General features: G+C 41.8%; 1 protein-coding gene across 5 annotated transcripts in view; it reads right to left on the bottom strand.

The window, feature by feature from the left end:
• MTERF1 (mitochondrial transcription termination factor 1) overlaps nucleotides 1–15,223 on the bottom strand; it is a 606,108-nt gene that overhangs the window by 220,478 nt on the left and 370,407 nt on the right. For all 5 annotated transcript variants that reach the window (XR_009565070.1, XR_009565067.1, XR_009565069.1 and 2 more), the window contains one exon: nucleotides 13,412–13,491. The gene's annotated coding sequence lies outside the window, so the exon portion shown is untranslated. The remainder of the gene's footprint in view (nucleotides 1–13,411; nucleotides 13,492–15,223) is intronic.

Genomic DNA, 15,223 nt, shown 5'->3' on the forward strand with positions numbered 1-15,223 from the left:
GTCATCAGAAAGGTTTATATGAAATCTAATGAATCAGAAAGAGAAAGCAAGTGGAAAGAGTTTCTTTTCATACAGGGCCAGATTCTCATCTGATGTAAGTTTTGGAGAATTAGCCAACATATGGAAATTATCCCCATGTTGTCATATGGGACAGCAGTATGAGGAATCGTTAAAGGAATGGGAATATTTAGCTTTTTGAAGAGAAGATCTGGGTGGCACAGATAGCTCTTTTCAAATATTTAGAAGGTCAGCATGTAGAGAGGGAGTATTGTGTGTTGCTCCCAAGGGCAAAACATTGGAGACATTGGAGAGATGGGGTGTGTTTTACTATTCCCTTGTCTCCTACTAGGGCAAACAGAGCATGGCTACTTCGTCACAGCAAAATAGGCTCATGTGAGGGGACAGAAAGATGTTTCTGGAGCCATTCCCTAAGAACTGGGATGGGAACTAAGGGAGACTGACCCAGACACAGGACTGACAGCAAAGTTTCCACCTACCAGGCATAGCTTGACTCTAAATATCAATATCCATATGCAGTTCAGGCAAACAGGCAGCAAGGAGGAATGGGAAGTACCTGGACTTTGGAGTCAGGACAGTCTAGGTTGAAACCCTGGCTATGCCATTTATTGTCTGTGTAACCCTGAGAGATTTGCTTGGCCTCTCTGAGTTGCAGTTTCCTGGTCTGTAAACAGCGATGATGTCACCTGTGCTAATGGACAGCTGTTATGTCCACTCAGAATTCGCTCTCCCTGCTCTAGGAAAATCACCTTGATTTCCTCCAAGTCAAGTAGAATCCTCGTGTCAATCATGGTGGCCTGCCTATCCCTGGACAATCAAACTTTGCCTCCCTGGCATTTTAAACCTGAGTGGGGTGACCCAAGGATGGAAAATGGTTGGAGTTGATTCCTTCTGAAAATGACATCATGAAGGGACTGTCCATCAGTTCCTGATGCCAGAATTTCCTGAGCTACCAGGCTGCTGTCCTTCTTGGGGCCTGGTTTTTCAGCTTCTTCAATTTTATGAGCTACCCCATGTTCTGCCAATAGATCATGTTTTTGCATAAGTTAGCTGAATCAGTGTCTGTAGTTTGCCAAAACAAAGAACCATATCTGTACACCTACCTCAAAAAGATTGCTGGGAAGATTAAATGAGAAAACATACATAGAGCCTGACACTGTTGTAGTGTCTGGTACATAACAGGTTTCAATAAATGGTAGCTGTTGTAACTATCAGGTACTATGAGCCCAAGATGAGTAAAGAACAGTTCCAATAGATGGAGAAAGCCACATTCTGAAGTTAAGGTAGGCACACACAATCAAGGCTATCTGTTCTTAAATATCTGGCCCCAGCTACTGTCTGTGTAAATAAGAACTTGTTAACCACTGAAGCTGGCTTGGCCTTGAGATTTGGTGGGACTCCCTGACTCTGGAAGTGATGAGGCTTAGATTGAAAGGCCCCAGTCAGAAGGCCATAGGAAAGTTCCCACAATGGGAGAAGGCTGGACTTGAGGGTCTCCAAGGTCTCCCCCAACTCTATGCACTTCCATGCAATTGATGCTCCAACTGCTAGAGGTTTGCAGGCAGGGTCCGGAGGCTCAGGGCCTCCTGGTAGCCAGGAAATACTGTCCAGTCCCGACATTACTTGACCCTGTGCCATGTGACACTGTTAATCCTAGCTTTCCTGTGCCATCCCTCCTTCCTGACTTTCCCCCCTACCTCTCTGGCAGTGCCTTTGCATATGTTATTCACTCTGCCCTTAATGTCCCTCTTTACTTCAAGCATCAGGCTGACTCCTACTCATCTTTAGAGTTTCAGTTTCAGGATCAGGTCTCCTCAAAGCCTTCCATCCCACCCTCAGCACCCCAGCCCTTCGACCCTCCTCCCCTCCCCAGTGTGCCTCAGCACCCTCTGTTCCAGCAGTCAGCACACTGGATTTTCATAGCTGATTCTTCATCCCATCTCGACTGTGAGAACAAGGCAGAGCCCAGACCTTGTTCATCCTGTAGTCCCAGTGCCTAGCACAATGCCTGGTGAAGCGGGGAGGGAAGGAAATGTACCAAAGGCAAAAGACCTTATACTACACTTTTGAGTTTTATTTGTTGTGCGAATGTTGGAGGTCATTTGTTGGCATTTGTTCTTATAGCTGAAGACCCAGTTTGTGCAAATGTGTCCAAATGGGGCAGGTAGGAAACTTTTTAACTACTTATCCGGCTTTGCTGCCAGGGAACACAGCCAGGCCCAGAGAGTGATCAAGCCTGAGAGGCCAATGAGAAGACACTGGGGGAATCAGGTTGACTGAATGTTACAGGCTAGCACTTTCATTTCCTGCTCTAGGTAGCTCCAGCCCTGGATAATTCTGAACATGTTTCTCCCAGAATCAAAGATTACAGGATAGTTCATGTAAGGTACACTTGAATATGCCCAGCTTAGCTTTACACAAACCATCCTAAATCAAAACGTTTACCACGTGAACCCAAAGCGAACAGAATATACTATCTTATTTCTCCTTCATTAGTCAAGGAATGGAGTCGGTGATGTGTTAGGTGCTTTAATCTCGCTAGGCCATAATTCTATGACTAACTTTAAAACAAAATGAGAAACAAAACTCCCACTAGCCTGGCTTTATTCAGTCCTGGTTTGTTCCTCCGGCTGTATTTATGAGCATCTCCAGTGACAAAGAACATGATGGTCCCACATCGTGAGGGGCACCATACCCGGGAACACTGTAATTATTCTAACTAGTTAGATTAAACTTGGGTCTTACATTAGCGGAAAACATGGTTCTCCTTATACTTTGAACAATGAGCTCCTAAGGTAGGGGCTGTGGTTAACAAGAAGCTGGACTATGAGTGTTGTTATCCTCAGTCATCACGCCAAGTCTCGCTCTTGCTCAGGCCTCAAAGAGGGTGCAAGCACTGGCCTGCCTCCCAGGGCACATGCGGATGGAGGAAAGGAGGGTGGGCACACGCCCTGAGTGTCCGCCCTCAGCGGGAGGACTGGGCATGGGCTCCTCGAGTGCAAAGGCAAGAAGGTGTGAATGCTCACATTTCTTCCACAAACAGGGCTGCTTGGGTTCCAGGAGTCAGAGGGCTTCATCTCTGTCCCACAAGGCATGACACTGGCAGCAGCCAAGCAGCTCTCTTTTGGAAGGAAGCAAGACTGTTCAGCGAGGAGGAGAAAAGACTTGAGGATGGCTTCTGAGATGGAAGAAACCCGTGAGAGTCATCTTCAAGAGCAATCCGGCTTATTCTCCAAGGTCATGGGAGGCAGAACTCCAGGGTGGACTTGTGTCCATGCAACATAGTAGAGTCCTTTCTGTCAGAGCTGTTCAAAGAAGGAAAGAGCTGCCTGTCTCTGGAAGGCTTCAACCAGAGGCTGGGAGCCCACCTCACGGAGAAGTTGGGGAGGGATTTTGGAAACCCAGTGAGTGGCTGGGCGAGAAGACCATGGAGATTCCTTTCTTCCTCAAAAATCTAAGAAAACACAACTTAAAAGAATCTGAGAGCATGTTGGAGAGGAAAAAGAACTGGTTCTCTTTTTCTTAAAATGGGTTTTGTGGGGTCTTCATGAATATGCTAGGGATGATCATTAACCAAAGAAACTCCCGTAAACAAAAACCATACACATTGCTGGAATAAGCTGGCAGGAGTCTGGAGATACCATCCCAGAATCGCAGAACAGTTGACACACGCTGGACAGCATGTAGAACTATTTTCTTTAATCATTCTGAATTGCCTGCTATACACAGAGCACAGGTGTAGGTATTGGGAGAGTTACAGGATGTTTATGGCCCAAGGAAATTATAATATACTTGGAGAAAGACATTTTTACTAACCAAAAACTCAAGATCAACACTGAGAAAATTTTGAAAATATTCAAATATGAAAGAGGGAGCAATTGAGGGGATTCCAGCTATAACTCAGAAGGTTGACATTCCTCAGATCTATGCCACACCCGTGTTTAAAGTGTTCCATGGGGGTGGACCTATAATGTGACCACCCACATCTCCTCATCATCCCTTGACCCTGTCAGGGTGGGAGGTGGGGTGGAAGAGGCACTCTGCTCTCAGTGGAGGCTTTTCCTTTCACTCAACATATTTTAATTGGTGAAAGCAGCTCATGCAAACCCTCAGCTTCCCTTCCCTGATCGTTTTTTCTTTTTCTTTTTCTTTTTTTTTTTTTTTTGGCCATGACATGTGGCTTGTGGGATCTTAGTTCTCCGACCAGGGATTGAACCTGGGCCCTGGACAGTGAAAGCACAGAGTCCTAAGCACTGGACTGCCAAGGAATTCCCTCTTTTTCTTCTTCTTAGTGCTGTTGTGCTTTATGATACTTTGCCTCCACTTCCCCCATAGACTGGCACAGAGTACAATCATGAGACAGGCAGGGAAGGTGAACAAGGGGAGACAGAAGAACAGAAAACATTTTCTGCCTCCCCTCTTTAGGCTGTGCTACTAATTCTTACTGTCCAGGTGATGTGAAGCCTCACAATGCCATGTGAACTCAGGGAAGTGCCCACATGATGCTAGCATCCCAAGCTACCTCCAGGCCCAATGGGCTTCTGCTTGATTGTGTTAAATACACAAGTGCACGTGCACATACACACGCACATTTTGCATTTAGGTTTAAGAGAAAGAATGACTCCATTCTCATCTGAACCAAATACCAGAGGACATATTTCTGACTTGAAAATTACTGCTTAATTCTGTAGACTTTTAGTTTAGAAAAATACCAAGCCTATAGGGCTTATATGCCAGAGAAGGGCATGAGAAGGAAGGAAGCTTTAAGACAGGAAGAACTCTTGACAAACAATTTCAATGAAGCTTTGTATTTTCAAAGCAGTTTTAAATCATGAAGTAGCCGACCCAGCTATCCCGAGAAAGTAGGTCAGCACAATATTTTCACAGGTGAGGAAACTGAGATACAGTGTTTGGTGGTTCACCCAACATGTACAACTCGGGTAGGAATACAAACTTCTGGATTTCCATCCGGACACACTCAAGTAGGCTGCCTTCTTCCCAGAAAGAAAATACAGGCAGTTAGCAGCTTTTATTTTATATTTTAATATGCTAACTAGGCTAAAACACGGTTGCTGTAGACCAAGAAGTCTTAAGGTGAAAGAACATCAAAGAGTAGAGTTTGAAGCTTGTGAATATTTCCCAACCTAGTCAACAGTTCAAATGCTCTGTTCTGGGCATACTGTGGCCAAAGCGGCTGCTAGAGAATCAGGAGACCTGGGTTCTAGGAGTAAGCAGCATGGCTTTGCAAGAGCCATTTAAAATCTCCAAGCCTTGCTTTTTCATCCTCAAAATGAAGACACTATTTTTTATAGTTTTCCATTTGAAAAATGCAGAAACACATAAAATAGTTAAATCACTCATAATTTAACTGTGCTTTCTGAAGTAGATACAAACAGGATTGGTAGTGTTCCTTCTCTACCCCTCTAATACCATCCCAGAACTGGAAGCATATTTTTCTAGGCTCATACCAATACATAATAAATATTTAATTAAATATATTTAAGGGTCACACTTTATAATTTTTAATAAAAAATGGAATCATGCTGTACATGTTGTTCTATAATGTTTTCCTTTACTCAACAATATGGCATCATTCCACTTCATACTGATCCTGGTTTTTTTTTAACTTTTTAATTTAATTTTATTTATTTTTTTATACAGCAGGTCCTTATTAGTCATCAATTTTATACACATCAGTGTATACATGTCAATCACAATCTCCCAATTCATCACACCCACACCCACACCGCCCGCCGCTTTCCCCCCTTGGTGTCCATACATTTGTTCTCTACATCTGTGTCTCAATTTCTGCCCTGTAAACCAGTTCATCTGTATCATTTTTCTAGGTTCCACATACATGCGTTAATATACAATATTTGTTTTTCTCTTTCTGACTTACTTCACTCTGTATGACAGTCTCTAGATCCATCCACGTCTCTACAAATGACCCAATTTTGTTCCTTTTTATGGCTGAGTAATATTCCATTGTATATATATACCACATCTTCTTTATCCATTGATCTGTCGATGGGAATTTAGGTTGCTTCCATGACCTGGCTATTCTAAATTGTGCTGCAATGAACATTGGGGTGTATGCATCTTTTTGAATTATGGTTTTCTCTGGGTATATGCCCAGTAGTGGGATTGCTGGATCATATGGTAATTCTACTTTTAGTTTTTTAAGGAACCTCCATACTGTTCTCCATAGTGGCTGTATCAATTTACATTCCCACCAACAGTGCAAGAGGGTTCCCTTTTCTCCACACCCTCTCCAGCATTTGTCGTTTGTAGATTTTCTGATGATGCCCATTCTAACTGGTGTGAGGTAATACTCATTGTAGTTTTGATTTGCATTTCTCTAATAATTAGTGATGTTGAGCAGCTTTTCATGTGCTTCTTGGCCATCTGTATGTCTTCTTTGGAGAATTGTCTATTTAGATCTTCTGCCCATTTTTCGACTGGGTTGTTTGTTTCCTTAATATCGAGTTGCGTGAGCTGTTTATATATTTTGGAGATTAATCCTTTGTCCGTTGATTCATTTGCAAATATTTTATCCCATTCTGAGGGTTGTCTTTTCATCTTGTTTATGGTTTCCTTTGCTGCGCAAAAGCTTTGAAGTTTCATTAGGTCCCATTTGTTTATTTTTGTTTTTACTTCCATTACTCTAAGAGGTGGATCAAAAAAGATCTTGCTGTGATTTATGTCAAAGAGTGTTCTTCCTATGTTTTCTTCTAAGAGTTTTATAGTGTCTGGTATTACATTTAGGTCTCTAATCCATCTTGAGTTTATTTTTGTGTATGGTGTTAGGGAGTGTTCTAATTTCATTCTTTTACACGTAGCTGTCCAGTTTTCCCAGCACCACTTATTGAAGAGACTGGCTTCTCTCCATTTGTATATCCTTGCCTCCTTTGTCATAGATTAGTTGACCATAGGTGCATGGGTTTATCTCTGCGCTTTCTATCTTGTTCCATCGATCTATGTTTCTGTTTTTGTGCCAGTACCATACTGTCTTGATTACTGTAGCTTTGTAGTATAATCAGAAGTCAGGGAGCCTGATTCCTCCTGCTCCGTTTTTTTCCCTCAAGACTGCTATGGCTATTCGAGGTCTATTGTGTCTCCATACAAATTTTAAGATTTTTGTTCTAGTTCTGTAAAAAATGCCATTGGTAATTTGATAGGGATTGCATTGAATCTGTAGATTGCTTTGGGTGGTATAGTCATTTTCACAATGTTCATTCTTCCAATCCAAGAACATGGTATATCTCTCCATCTGTTGGTATCATCTTTAATTTCCTTCATCAGTGTCTTATAGTTTTCTGAGTACAGGTCTTTTGTCTCCTTAGATAGGTTTACTCCTAGGTATTTTATTCTTTTTGTTGCAATGGTGAATGGAATTGTTTCCTTAATTTCTCTTTCTGATCTTTCATTGCTAGTGTATAGGAATGCAAGAGATTTCTGTGCATTAATTTTGTATTCTGCAACTTTACCAAATTCATTGATTAGCTCTAGTAGTTTTCTGGTGGCATCTTTAGGATTCTCTATGTATAGTATCATGTCATCTGCAAACAGTGACAGTTTTACTTCTTTTTTTCCAATTTGTATTCCTTTTATTTCTTTTTCTTCTCTGATTGCCATGGCTAGGACTTCCAAAACTATGTTGAATAATAGTGGTGAGAGGGGACACCCTTGTCTTGTTCCTGATCTTAGAGGAAATGCTTTCAGTTTTTCACCACTGAGAATGATGTTGCTGTGGGTTTGTCGTATATGGCCTTTATTATGTTGAGGTAGTTTCCCTCTATGCCCACTTTCTGGAGAGTTTTTATCATAAAAGGGTGTGAATTTTGTAAAAAGCTTTTTCTGCATTTATTGAGATGATCATATGGTTTTTATTTTTCAATTTGTTTATATGGTTTATCACATTGACTGATTTATGTATATTGAAGAATCCTTGCATCCCTGGCATAAATCCCACTTGATCATGGTGTATGATCCTTTTAATGTGTTGTTGGATTCTGTTTGCTAGTATTTTGTTGAGGATTTTTGAGTCTATATTCATCAGTGATATTGGTCTGTAATTTTCTTTTTTTGTAGTATCTTTGTCTGGTGTTGGTATCAGGGTGATGGTGGCCTCATAGAATGAGTTTGGGAGTGTTCCTTCCTCTGCAACTTTTTGGAAGAGTTTGAGAAGGGTGGGTGTTAGCTCTTCTCTAAACATTTGATAGAATTCACCTGTGAAGCCATCTGGTCCTGGACTTTTGTTTGTTAGAAGATTTTTAATCACAGTTTCAATTTCATTACTTGTGATTGGTCTGTTCATATTTTCTATTTCTTCCTGGTTCAGTCTTGAAAGGTTATTCCTTTCTAAGAACTTGTCCATTTCTTCCAGGTTGTCCATTTTATTGGCATAGAGTTGCTTGTAGTAGTCTCTTAGAATGCTTTGTATTTCTGCAGTGTCTGTTGTAACTTCTCTTCTTTCATTTCTAATTTTATTGATTTGAGTCCTTTCCCTCTTTTTCTTGATGAGTCTGGCTAATGGTTTATCAATTTTGTTTATCTTCTCAAAGAACCAGCTTTTAGTTTTATTGAACTTTGCTATTGTTTCCTTTCTGCTCTGATCTTTATGATTTCTTTCCTTCTGCCAACTTTGGGTTTTCTTTGTTCTTCTTTCTCTAGATCTTTTAGGTGTAACGTTAGATTGTGAATTTGTGATTTTTCTTGTTTCTTGAGGTAGGCTTGTATAGCTTTAAACTTCCCTCTTAGAACTGCTTTTGTTGCATCCCATAGGTTTTGGACCGTCCTGTTTTCATTGTCATTCGTCTCTTAAGTATTTCTTTTTTTTTTTTTTTTTGCGGTATGCGGGCCTCTCACTGCTGTGGCCTCTCGCATTGCGAAGCACAGGCTCCGGACGCGCAGGCTCAGTGACCATGGCCCACGGGCCCAGCCGCTCCGCGGCACATGGGATCCTCCCAGACCGGGGCACAAACCCGTGTCCCCTGCATTGGCAGGTGGACTCTCAATCACTGCGCCACCAGGGAAGCCCCCATCTCTAGGTATTTCTTGATTTTCTCTTTGATTTCTTCAGTGATCTCTTGGTTATTCAGTAGTGTATTGTTTAGTCTCCATGTGTTTGTGTTTTTGACTTTTTTTTCCCTGTAATTCATTTCTAATCTCAAAGCATTGTGGTCAGAAAAGATGCTTGATATGATTTCAATTTTCTTAAATATACTGTGGCTTGATTTGTGACCCACGATGTGATCTATCCTGGAGAATGTTCCGTGCGCACTTGAGAAAAAAGTGTAATTTGCCGTTTTTGGATGGACTGTCCTGTAAATATCAAATAAATCTACCTGGTCTATTGTGTCATTTAAAGCTTCTGTCTCCTTATTTATTTTCACTTTGGATGATCTGTCCATTGGTGTAAGTGAGGTGTTACAGTCCCCCACTATTTTTGTGTTACTGTCGATTTCCTCTTTTATAGCTATTAGCAGTTGCCTTATTTATTAAGGTGCCCTATGTTGGGTGCATATATATTTATAATTGTTATATCTTCATCTTGGATTGATCCCTTGATCATTATGTAGTGTCCTTCCTTGTCTCTTGTAACATTTTTTATTTTAAAGTCTATTTTATCTGATATGAGTATAGCTACTCCAGCTTTCTTTTGATTTCCATTTGCATGGAATATCTTTTTCCAACCCCTCATTTTCAGTCTGTATGTGTCCCTAGATCTGAAGTGGGTCTCTTGTAAACAGCATATAGATGGGTCTTGTTTTTGTATCCATTCAGCAAGCCTGTGTCTTTTGGTTGGAGCATTTAATCCATTCACATTTAAGGTAATTATCGATATGTATGTTCCTATGACCATTTTCTTAATTGTTTTGGGTTTGTTTTTGTAGGTCCTTTTCTTCTCTTGTGTTTCCCACTTAGAGAAGTTCCTTTAGCATTTGTTGTAGAGCTGGTTTGGTGGTGCTGAATTCTCTTAGCTTTTGCTTGTCTGTAAGGCTTTTGATTTCTCCATCGAATGTCAATGAGATCCTTGCTGGGTAGAGTAATCTTGGTTGTAGGTTCTTCCCTTTCATCACTTTAAGTATATCATGCCACTGCCTTCTGACTTGTAGAGTTTCTGCTGAGAAATCAGCTGTTAACCTTATGGGAGTTCCCTTGTATATTATTTGTCATTTTTCCCTTGCTGCTTTCAGTAATTTTTCTTTGTCTTTAATTTTTGTCAGTTTGAGTACTATGTGTCTCAGCGTGTTTCTCCTTGGGTTTATCCTGTATGGAACTCTCTGCACTTCCTGGACTTGGGTGGCTATTTCCTTTCCCATGTTAGGGAAGTTTTCAACTATAACCTCTTCAGATATTTTCTCAGGTTCTTTCTCTCTCTGTCTTCTCCTTCTGGGACCCCTATAATGCGAATGTTGTTGCATTTAATGTTGTCCCAGAGGTCTCTTAGGCTGTCTTCATTTCTTTTCATTCTTTTTTCTTTATTCTGTTCCGCAGCAGTGAATTCCAACATTCTGTCTTCCAGGTCACTTATCCGTTCTTCTGCCGCAGTTATTCTGCTATTGATTCCTTCTAGTGGAGTTTTCATTGCAGTTATTGTATTGTTCATCTCTGCTTGTTTGTTCTTTAATTCTTCTAGGTCTTTGTTAAACATTTCTTGCGTCTTCTCGATCTTTGCCTCCATTCTTTTTCCGAGGTCCTGGATCATCTTCACTATCATTATTCCAAATTGTTTTTCTGGAAGGTTGCCTATCTCCATTTCATTTAGTTGTTTTTCTGGGGTTTTATCTTGTTCCTTCATCTGGTACATAGCCCTCTACCTTTTCATCTTGTCTGTGTTTCTGTGAATGTGGTTTTTGTTCCACAGGCTGCAGGATTGTAGTTCTTCTTGCTTCTGCTCTCTGCCCTCTGGTGGATGAGGCCATCTAAGAGGCTTGATGGGAGGGACTGGTGGTGAGTAGTGCAGACTGTTGCTCTGGTGGGCAGAGCTCAGTAAAACTTTAATCTGCTTGACTGCTGATGCATGGGGCTGGGTTCCCTCTCTGTTGGTTGTTTGGCCTGAGGCAACCCAACACTGAAGCTTCCCTGGGCTCTTTTGTGGGTCTAATGGAGGACTCTGGGAGGGCTCACTCCAAGGAGTAATTCCCAGAACTTCTGCTGCCAGTGTCCTTGTCCCCACGGTGAGCCACAGCCACCACCCACCTCTGCAGGAGTCCCTCCAACACTAGCAGGTAGGTCTGGTTCAGTCTCCCCTCGGGTCACTGCTCCTTCCCCTGGGTCCCGATGCGCACACTACTTTGTGTGTGCCCTCCAGGAGTGGAGTCACTGTTTCCTCCAGTCCTGTCCAAATCCTGCAATCAAATCCCACTAGCCTTCAAAGTTCGATTCTCTAGGAATTCCTCCTCCCATTGCCAGACCCCCAGGTTGGGAACCTGATGTGGGGCTCAGAACCTTCACTCCAGTGGGTGGACTTCTGTGGTATAAATGTTCTCCAGTCTGAGTCACCCACTCAGCAGTTATGGGATTTGATTTTACTGTGAGTGTGCCCCTCCTACCGTCTCATTGTGGCTTCTCCTTTGTCTTTGGATGTGGGGTATCTTTTTTGGTGAGTTCCAGTGTCTTCCTGTCGATGACTGTCCAGCAGCTAGTTGTGATTCTGGCGTTCTCGCAACAGGGAGTGAGAGCACGTCCTTCTACTCTGCCGTCTTGGTTCCTAATGGTCCTGTTTTGTTTTGTTTTTAATATTTATTTATTTAGGCTGTGCCAGGTCTTAGTTGCAGCATACAGGATCTTTGTTGCGGCATGCGGGATCTTTAGTTATGGCTTGCAAACTTCTTAGTTGTGGCATGGATGCGGGATCTAGTTCCCCAACCAAGGATCGAACGCCGGGCCCCCTGCATAGGGAGCTCGGAGTCTTACGCACTGGACCACCAGGGAAGTCCCCATGATACTGTTTTAATGGTTGCAAAATACTACATTGCCTGGATGTTACATAATTTTTTTAGCGATTCCTTTTTCTATGGTCTTTTGTAAAGTCCAAGGAAGATAATACATGATAAAGTGCTTTGTCAACCGTAAGACTCGGTCTAAATATAGTGGATTATTTTCATTATTTATCAAATATAAATGACCTAACTATATTGGTTTTAGCTTCTAAGCTCTCAATGTATTTAACACTTGGTAGATATACAGAGAGAGAAGTAATACAATTCCTGTAATGCAGTCAACATCATCATTTGAAAATTGATTTATTGCATGGGTTTAGAAAGAACTGTTGATAACTGAATGTACAAGGCAACATCTAATGGGTACTCTCAAAGGGGAAAATTCATTTTTATCCAATGAGTAACCTCTACTTATTCAGCTGATAACTTATATTCTAAAGTAAATTATTTAAATCTCATATGTTACTCTTGCAAGTAAATCAGAATTGAATGTTAGAAACTATAAAGTGACGTATGTGAAAGAAAGATGTATTGATGTGCTCTGATACACAGAATAAATATGAGCTTTTGTTTCTTGTTTTGTATATGTGTCTGTGTTATGTTTGTTTTACTTTACTTTAAATTGTCCCTGAAATAGCAGTGGAGTAATAGCAGGTCTTTCTGGCAAGGGACAGAGCTAAAATTTTTACTAAGAAAGTGGAAGCTGAATTTTCTACCTCTGATATGCTATCTACAAATTTAAAATAAAATGGAACAGTAAAGTTTTTATAAGAGGGAAGTAAGAGGAATATATGGGTCTTGGCCTTAATTTTCCAAGTTCTTCATATGCTCTAATTAATTGGATCATTCTCCACTTCATTTTGTCTGTGCAACACAAGAGATGGTACAGCAGAATTTGCTTTACTCCCACGTCTTAGGGTAAGCGGTGACATTTAATGGGATCTTCTCCTAAAGACAGGGTTGGGATATACGGTTTACAATCCTCCCCAAACCAATGCAATCCTTTTTCTTGTCCAAGGGCTGGAAGACAGAGGTCAAGGGTAGTTGGCCTCTGCTACTACCCACCACTCTGGTAAAAGTACAAAACCATAGGCTGCCTGTTAGATCTCTGAGGCCACATCCCCAAGTACTTGGAAGGGGTGTTGCTAACACTGCAGCAGAACCTAGACCCTGCCAGGGGGCCTGTGGATGTGGGACAGCCATATGCCAATGGTGACTGAATTCTCAACCTTTATTTTCATAGTAGATATTGTTCACAAGCACAGCCCACGGTCACAGATACACACAGGCTATAGGAAGTGGCACCTTCACTTTGTCACCCAGGCAAGAAAACACATCAGAATGCAAGTGAGGGAACGTGAGGGAATTATTAACCTAAGGATAATCTTTAATTCCTTCTGATGCGCAAAACTTTGACACTTTGTTCACAAGTGATTGTGACCTACCAGCGTAGTCCAGTACGCCGTCTCAGGAACACTGGAGAAGGTTCTTATTCAGGTCTCTTTCACATCTGAATTCTCTGACTCTATGAAAGATACAAAGATCCCAGTCACAACCAGGCAGCAATTCCTCATAGGATTTTGATCAACCAGAGTGATTTTGTATAGAAACACCCAGAAAGCTGACAGAGGACCAGTCTTTCTCTCTCACATATAAGACAACATTTCCTAACATCTGGCCTGGAGAAAATTTCCCTCTGCTCCCTCACTCACTCCACAAACTCTAGAAGACTTACTTCTGCCTAAAGCTGCATTTGTATGAGATGGTTACAGATAATAGGTGGAAACTCAGTTCTACATCATGTAAAAATGTATCCAGGGAAAGGTCCACAGAGGACAGGACCCAAGGAAGCCAAGGAGACCAAATATCAAATATTTGACTATCAAATTTCCCCATCCTGATCTCTCCCTCCCCCGACCCTTTTTTTTTAGTTCTAAGTCACTGGTTATTCCAGATAGCCTCTTCTCTGTATTTAAATTCATCCAGAGATGGTACTAGAAGTGTGCCTCTGAAGGTTTTCAGTGCTGCTCTCACCCTGGGGGAGGGAAGAGTGGGGCCCTTTGCACAGAACTCCCCTCCTACCCCCCACCTCAAATCTGTCTTTTCACTATTGGTGAACATTTACATGTCTCCTGCTGGCCGCTGATCTCACGTGCACTCAAGTGGTCATACACAGAAGGGACATGTCACTAAATGCTGCTGCCTGCTGAGCTCTTGATTTGCACGGATAGGGGCACTGCGTAATGGCCTGCTGAGCTAATCTTCACAGGAAAGAAGGTTACCCTCGCCTTAGTTACTCTCCCTCTGGAAAGGAGCTCTGTATTCAGCCTTGCGTTTATGAAACATGAAAACACATGTTGTAAAAATGTTCTGCATATAAATGAAATAATGCAAAGCAATTATTATGCTTGTTAAGAAGGCAACAATACGATTATGACATGAAAAGTGTTAACAGCGAATAAAATATGTTTTAACTTGTTGAAAATCATTTGTCTCTTTCTTAAAAGCACTGTGTGCAACTAAAACAAGGAAAGATGCCACACTGAAGGAGCATGTAAAAGGCAGAAACCTAAACACAATGGAGGCAAAAGCCAAAAACCCAAAAGTCAAGTTCAATGTGTTATCTATGCAGATGGGCTGTCAATATTTTTCAAATTAGCTGGTTAATTGCCAGATCTCCAGTTTACTTCAGGCTGTGAAGATGGAGTTTGTGTGTCAAAATTAGATGCTTCATAAATGGCTCTTCTGACGTTATCTTCAACTTCATCTCCTTTCCTAAGTAGGGCTATTAAAGTAGCTTTTACAGTGGCAGCAATTTTTCTATCTAAAGGAAAATAGCTTAAATGCTTAATGGGTCCAATTCTCTGTAGAAGTCCCAGGGCAAAGATGCTGGGAGTGAGTCCTACAAGTAGTCTCTACAGGAGCCTCTGGTGGGGTAGCGCGGGTCAGTGGGGGAGTAGATTGAGCTCCTCTGCTCCCACCTTCAGGGTGCTCCATAAGGGTAATGGAGATTATGAATAATCAATCTTATTCATAAGCGCTCTCAACCTGTCATGCCAACTCATGCTCTTCCTCTTCTCGTATCTCCCCTCTCTTCAACCTCCAACCCATCTCCCTGCCACACACCTCCGCCTCTCAGCCCCTGTCTTTCCACCCCACTCCCAGAGAAACATCAAAGGTATCACACAGGAAGCCTTCCTCTTCTCCCTCCATGCTTACAAACCACTGCCCATCCACAGGCATCCCCTCTTCCTTCC

The sequence above is a fragment of the Globicephala melas genome, chromosome 9 (assembly GCF_963455315.2).
Source record: "Globicephala melas chromosome 9, mGloMel1.2, whole genome shotgun sequence".
NCBI lineage: Eukaryota > Metazoa > Chordata > Mammalia > Artiodactyla > Delphinidae > Globicephala > Globicephala melas.